Genomic DNA, 7,570 nt, shown 5'->3' with positions numbered 1-7,570 from the left:
ACTGATTAGCAGTGGGAAGGCTAAATGAGGCTGCAAAGCAAAAATGATTGAGATTCCCTTTAGGAAGAGACAGGCAGGAAAGGCCATGGCTACGTGAGCTAGTCTGTCTGTGCTCCTGGGTCTCACTGGACAGGGTGGACCACATTCTGCACCAATATTCACAATCAGAATGAAACAGCCACTCAGTTGCTGTGTCATCCACACATACACCACACCCTGCCAATAATTCCTAATGCAAGGACTGAAGAAAGCCACACACCAGGGTGCAGTTAGGATTTTAATGCTGGGATGTTGATAACAGGAGAAGAAGCCACTGAGAGAAGAAGAGAGTCAGGGAGGGTCCTTCAGTTAGGCACAGGCAGACCTTGCTTGGACAATGGTAGCACTTTCTACAGAGAAATGCCACCGGGAGTCAGATGAAGCCATTGGGATTAACCTGGAACGAGAACACAGGGCATCAGGACATTGCAGTGAAAGCCAGCTCCTACTGCTGGCTTTCACTGCATATTGAGTAGATCCACAGAAACCTGGCATCACTATATCCACTGGTTCATGAAGTGCCAGCATGGATTAGGCTGTGGAAAGGAGAGAGACAGCTGAGATTTGCAGTCTTGTTCTACCACCTCACCATGACCCTTCTTATTTCTTTCTCGGAAGCAATGGTAGATGGGAAAAGATTGAGTAGATGTGATGCCCACAAGGCCCGGATCTGTATGCAGGACAAGGACAAGTGTCTATGCTCAAAGTTAGGACTCAGACAAAAACTACCAGGATATTCATTTAGTAACAAAGACACTAGCTGAGTTTGGGTTATAGATCCAGGCCCACGGTTCAGGGTGTACTCAAACTCAGAGCTCATCCCAGAGTCAGGTCAGGTCTCAAATTCTCTTGTTTTGTGACAGAAGCAAAACAAGCCTGGCCCTGGCTTCCTGACAGGCTGCTGTGCACCAGCCCCAGAGTCTGCCTGTGGGGTTTGATGAGAACGGCCACCATAGGCCCATGTGTTTGAATGCTTGGTCACCAATTAGACAAACTGTTTGGGAAGATTAGGAGATGTGGCCTTGTTGGAGGAGGGGTGTCACTAGGGATGGGTATTAAGATTTCAAAGGCCATACCTTCTTAGTTTACTAAGCCTGGTGATTGTGTCTCAACACATGAGCTCTCAGCTACTACTCCAGTGCCATGCCTGCCTACCATCTGTCATGCTCCTCATCATGATGGCCAATGGGTTCTAACCCTCTTGAGTTGTGAATCCCAAATAAATCCTTTTATAATTTCCCTCAAAGATGTTGTTCTGTCACAGCAATAGAAAAGTAACTGGACAACACTATACAAGCAGGGTCGTCACAGACATTCCTCCTTCTGCTTCTTCTCTTCAGGTGAAGACTGGTAACTGTCCTGTTGGTGGATTAGCTGAAGGAACCAAGATCAAAACCTCAGTATTTGCCATGGGAAATTGAACAGAAGCCTACCCAACTCATTACCTCCCTCTTGTTCATCACCCGTCCCTTCTGTGACCTCAAGTATGCCACTGTTCACCTGAAAGTGGGTAATGACAGTGCCCCTAAAAGTGTGTAATGACTGCACAGACTCTCTTGAGGACCCAATGAGGTAGTGCATGTAAGAGACAGAAGGATGTGTAAAGGGACATAACCACAGAAGGGCCACCTCCAGGGCCTGACACCCTGGATGCCTGATTCCTGTTGCCCCAGCAACATTCATGAGGAGCATAAGCCTCAAAGGAGGCCCCAGTGAGGGGGAGAGAAGCCAAGAGCCCAACTTGGTCAGGATTCAAGGTCCCTGCCTGGGGCAACTCCCACAGCTGTTGTCTTGCCCATGGAAGGCTCTCCAGTCCCCAAGCTGTAACTTACAAAGGAGGTCTTGAGTAAGATTGACGTTCAGGTTGTTGAGAAGGAACAGGAGCACAGGACATATATGAGAAACAGATAGAAATAGAGAGAAAGAAGAGGAGGAGAGAAAGAAAACAGATGAGACTTTGCCTGCAACACAATGAACCACCCTTCCCTGACAGATGGTCTCATTAACAGGACCTGAGAACAGTTAACCTTAGCAACCTGGAACTATGGAATGTAGCAACATGAATCAGATCTGTTCCAGGCTGCTAAGAACTAGCATCCAGAAATTAACACTACAGTCAACTTAAAACTTGAACTCTTTTTTTTTCCCGAGACAAGGTTTCTCTGTGTAGCTTTGTGCCTTTCCTGGAACTCATTTGGTGGCCCAGGCTGGCCTTGAAATCACAGAGATCTGCCTGGCTCTGTCTCCCAAGTGCTGGGATAAAAGGCTTGTGCCACCACCACCTGGCACCTGAAAATCTTGAACCCTAAAATTTCAAGATTTGGGGAGCCCAATTCAAACTTCCCTGCAGATTCCCATTCACAGGTGCTCAAACACAGTCTTTAAATGAAAGCCTGTTGATTACAAGAAAATATTATCTTAAAGTGTACAGGTGGGGCATGGATGTGGTAAACAGCTCAAGGCATCATCTGTGATTTCTGCCTCCTCTCTCTGCAGTCCAGCTACTGAGGGGGGAAGGAGGTGCCCACAGACTTCCCAAATAGAAATCTGGACATCACAGGAGACAGTGTCCTAAGCAAACAGTCACACCAACAGATACCTCTGTGATCCCCACCAGACCTGGCTCTGGGTGCAAAGAGCTGGGACTTACTTGGTTTTGCAGCAGGCTTGTTACAGTATTTGTAAGGAGATGAGATATACCATCCAGCTTTCAGTAGACAATGCTGTTTAGTCTGGAAAAGAAGGGACTGGTAAAGCTTGGTCAAGAGTTCAGCATAGCGAGAGAGTACTCAGGAAATCAGGTGACCCACAACTCTGCTCTGTGGACTCATTTCAGCTTGTAGCCCAGTGGCCTATATCAGGATGGACCACCACTGAGCATCTGAGCATCTCAACATCTAAGTAGCTGCTTCCTCAGTGTCTGGGTACTCATCATGATCCTAACACAGCATCATTCACTCAGTCTCTATTTACAGAGCACCAGGCTCAGCTTTGGGCACTGGACAAAAGACAATCAGCCTTTCACCTCCTTCATAAACAAGTCTCACTGAGGTTGCCTCCTCCCCTTCAACTCTCATCCAATTATCTCCTGAAGTTTCCATCCTGAGTGTTTCCTGAAGGGAGGATTTTCTCTCCTTGTGCCCTGCTAAGTATGGTAGTCTACGTAGGGATCCTCATTTTTCTTAAATTTACGAGGGACCAAATAGTCCTCTGCCTGCTTTTTTCTCCTGACATGTTGCAGGAGACAAATCCTTCTCCGTGGCTTACAACAATGCCTGCCTGGAAAATAAATTTTTGACTAGAAGAATGAGTGAAGTGGGACAATGAGATAACCTAGTCCACAAAGTATTTGCCTTGTAAGTATGAGGACCTGGATTCTATCTCTAGTAGCCATATTTTTAAAGCAAGAAGGAAAAGCCATTTGATAGCAAACACTTATAATCCAGAGTGGTGAAGACAGCCAGCTTAGTACTTTGTGATCTCCAGCCACTGACAAATGTGCATGTGTACACACACAGAAACAACCCATCTCCCAACACACAACATAAACAACGAACAGGTCCAGCTAAATACACAGTGTCCTGCCTGGTCTGGTGTCACCCACTATGATCCCATCACTCAGGAAACAGAAGCAGGTAGATCTCTGAGATTGAAGCTAACCAGAGCTCTAAAGCAAGACCTTGTCTCAAAACACATATGCACACAATGACAACAGAGACAGGTATTCTTATAAGAAAAGAAAAGGAATCTAGTAAGGGTCCTGAAAGATGAAAAGATACATGGAGTTCAGGTAAGGTGGTTTATGGTAGGAAAAAGCTTGTCTGAGGCACAGAACAAAAGCCAGTGCATCAAAAGTAGAGTGAGAGCAGACCAGTGTCATGAGAGTCTTCTTGGTTGTGGATATTCAAACCCAGTGCAACAACATGAGTTTCCTGGCTCTGCTTGGTAGACTGTGGTCCTGTCTTTGATATCATATCAGGTCTTTGGTACAGGGAGGATGGATTGACTCAAGGCATGATTATCAAGACTAGGAACAGAGGCCTTCCCTCTATTTCTGACCAAGGCTTACAGGTGATGTTTCCTTCTCTAGACACTGGATAGCATCACCTCCCCCAACCCCTGTTTGAGCCAAACAAGCTTTATTAAATGCACAATTAAAGATGTAGATTTTGAGGATCAATTGGAATCAGTGATGGAAAATGACAAGATTAGGATGTCAGGATCTCACTCTAGGAATTTTCCAGACGGTAGAGATTACTTCAGGACAATCAGATCCCATGCTAGCACCTAATTTACCAACTGCCTCCCAGTGGAGGTGGATGCAATGTTAACATCTTCTATGGCATGAGGCACATTGACCCAATTGAAAGGTACCATAGAGAAATGCATGATTGTGGCAGGAAATGTCCATCCTCCTGCCTCAGTAGTGAAAAGGAACAGTCCACAGAGCCAGTGTAGATATCATGGCTCTTGAGCACTTAGCATGTTCCAGGTTCTCAGCCAAACATGTATTTTCTCATGTCTTCATCCCAGAAGCTAATGAGTACAGATCTCTACTGTTCTAATACACAGATGTGCAAACTGAGGCCTCAAAAGATGAAGTTGCAGAGTGACAGCACTGATAATTGTGACAGAGTTGATACATAAGGCTAGTCTGACTGTGTATTCCACCATGCTGCTTCCCAGGTGTAGGAACAGGATGAAAGTCAGAGGTACTAAAGCCTCCCTGAGAACCCAGCTCTGCTGGGATGGATGAGCCTTACCTGCCCACCAAGGAAGTCATGAAACTGTCTGCATCACTTGAGCATTTCCCTACGGACAGCGTGGGAAGGCCGGTCTGGGCATTTGTTTCAATAGTGAGTGGAGTTAAAAGGTCGAAGGAAATAGCAACATGGAACATGAAGCCAGTGAGAGGCCTGCAGAAAACAAGAGTCACACCAGGCACAGGTCTAGAAGGCTTTGCAGGCTGCACTGGTTTTCATCTATGTGGGTGTACACAGTTCAAGGTGTCTATGGGGAATGTTAACATCATAACAGTAATGTCAACATGTAACATGTATTCTACAAAATTTACATGTTTAAACTAAACTTCTCTGGGCAATGTAACTCTATCAGAAGCAAGATTTCACTTGGTATAAGACTAATAATGAAATTAATTGCTAATATTTTATAACACAAATTACATGTGGGCATTAATTTAAAGTATTATACCTGGATTAATACATCTAAACATTTTAATGGTGCTAAGAGATAAATCACTCTCATTTTTTTAGCATTAAATCCTGGTCATAGAAAAGTAAAGTAACTGTCACAGCTCATGGCTTCATAAGTGTATCAAATACAAACACCCCTCCACCCTGTGTGGGTGATTGAGGCCAGAGACTCAGACATATGGGCAAGGGCTGTCTGTGAAGGATACGCCCAATCTCCAGGGACTCTTTTGCATGGGTTCTTGACTTGGTTGTTTTTCTGTGCCTCTCAATTTAAATTGAAAAACTTTAAAAATTGTATTTTACTTATCCAGGAAGCCTACCCCAATCTATGAGATCTAAGTACTGTGAGACTCTATCCCAAAAATTAACCTGGCATACTCATTGTATTGAGGCAGTTTCATGATGTTGACCTCTGAACTCCACAAACACATGTGAGTGCACATAAAATTTTATACACACAAGTGCACACATGTAGCATGCACACAAAAGCATATTGTATACAACATTCATTTACTTAACATTGCATGTTTTCACTAGAATGCTTTAAAGATTGGGATTTAGAATTCAGAGCATCTAATCTTTTACAGATTATGAGATTTGGTCAGATGCCAAAGAGTAGCTGGGAATTAAGTGCCTACTCAAATAGGCCATATTGCACTCCACCTCCTAAATCCAAGCAACACAAACTCACAGAGACACAGAGGCATCCATAACCACGGGCAGCTTCAGGTCGATGCCATTGCCATTGGAAGACAGGCCAGCTTGCAGGTTCAGGAGGCTGAGTTTGTTGATTCGCAATCTGCACAAAACCCACATTCCCTCTTGTCATTCATCCTTGAAATGAATAAATGGCATGTGCCAGATATCATCTGTGAAAATTAAGAATGTAGAAGTAGAAAATACCTCTACTGTGAAACAAAAAACAATTTCTAACTCAGAAAACAAACACAAAAGGAAAACAACAACAACCTCTTATTTTTAAAGGAGCCATGGCTTAACAAGATGCTTTAGAATTTTGATTGCAACTCAGTTGTGCCTGCTAATTTCTCCACCGTTTGTAACCTATTTCATTGCATTTGGGTGTAAAACAGTCTGGCTTAGAATTGTGATATTGTATATGTTTTTGCTATGGTTATACAGTGGTGTTTTAGTTCATCCTCTGCTGTGGGATGTTCTGTATGGCAAATGTATTGCTCTGAATGGTCAATAAATAAAACACTGATTGGTCAGTGGCTAGGTAGGAAGTATAGGCGGAACTAACAGAGAGGAGAAAAGAAAGAACAGGAAGGCAGAAGGAGTCACTGCCAGCCGCTGCCAGGAAAAGCAGCATGTGAAGATGTCGGGGAGCCGTGTGGCAGGGTATAGATTTGTGGAAATGGATTAATTTAAGCTATAAGAACAGTTGGCAAGAAGCTGCCATGGCCATACAGTTTGTAAGCAATAAAAGTCTCTGTGTTTACTTGGTTGGGTCTGAGCAGCTGTACGACTGGCGGGTGACAAAGATTTGTCCTGATTGTGGGCAAGGCAGGAAAACTCTAGCTACATTCCTCCAACTTCACCTGCTGAAATCATGTACCTGTGAAGACTAGCATTTGTTTCTGTAGCCTGCTTTCCTATTCTGTATTGAGTATCTTTAAGTAATGTTGAACAACTTCACTTGTTCCTTTAAAGCTGTTTGTGATACATATGTATGGACATCATTTTTTTAAAAAAAAAAAAAAGGCATTCCAATATGAGTTAAGAGTGCTTGCTGCTCTTGCAGAGAATTAAAGATCATTTCCCAGCACCCTTGTTGGACAGTTCATAACCATCTGTAACTCCAGGGAATCTGACATTCTCTTCTGGCTTCTGGGACACACACAGACATATACAAAAGATACATATAACATAAATGAAAATAAAGCATTAAAAACAATTTTATTTAAATTGATGTAATTACAATACTGCAACTTGGCTCTGGACAGACAGGACCTACCTGTTACAATGATGCAGACAAGACTACCTCAGCTAGCATTGCTTAGATTGCTCCATCTCGCCACATAACCCCCTAGTAGCCTTGGATCTGACACCTTTTTCTTTCTGCTTTGAAGCAGCATTTATTTCTAAAAAGATAAGTGAGTAGGAAAGAAATTGAATTGCTGCATATTTCTCAGTAAGCCACCTATTAAGTACAATACCACTCTCTCCCAGTAGCCTCTGCAATTACAGATTTAGTGATTAGTTTGTTCTTCCTTGGATCAGCCATCTAATATCACCTTTATTGAGTCATTTCCAAGACAGAATTCAGAAAGTCCAAATTATTCAGGGCACTGCCAATA

At 43.4% G+C, this 7,570-nt stretch overlaps 1 pseudogene; it reads right to left on the bottom strand.

The window, feature by feature from the left end:
* Positions 1-273: 273 nt before the first annotated feature.
* Positions 274-6,068, bottom strand: LOC114705590 (annotated as a pseudogene).
* Between the last annotated feature and the right edge of the window lie 1,502 nt (positions 6,069-7,570).

This window comes from Peromyscus leucopus, unplaced genomic scaffold (genome assembly GCF_004664715.2).
Source record: "Peromyscus leucopus breed LL Stock unplaced genomic scaffold, UCI_PerLeu_2.1 scaffold_683, whole genome shotgun sequence".
Lineage (NCBI taxonomy): Eukaryota > Metazoa > Chordata > Mammalia > Rodentia > Cricetidae > Peromyscus > Peromyscus leucopus.
The sequence above is the reverse complement of the archived record's forward strand: the minus strand, read 5'-3'. Positions and strand labels throughout refer to the sequence as shown.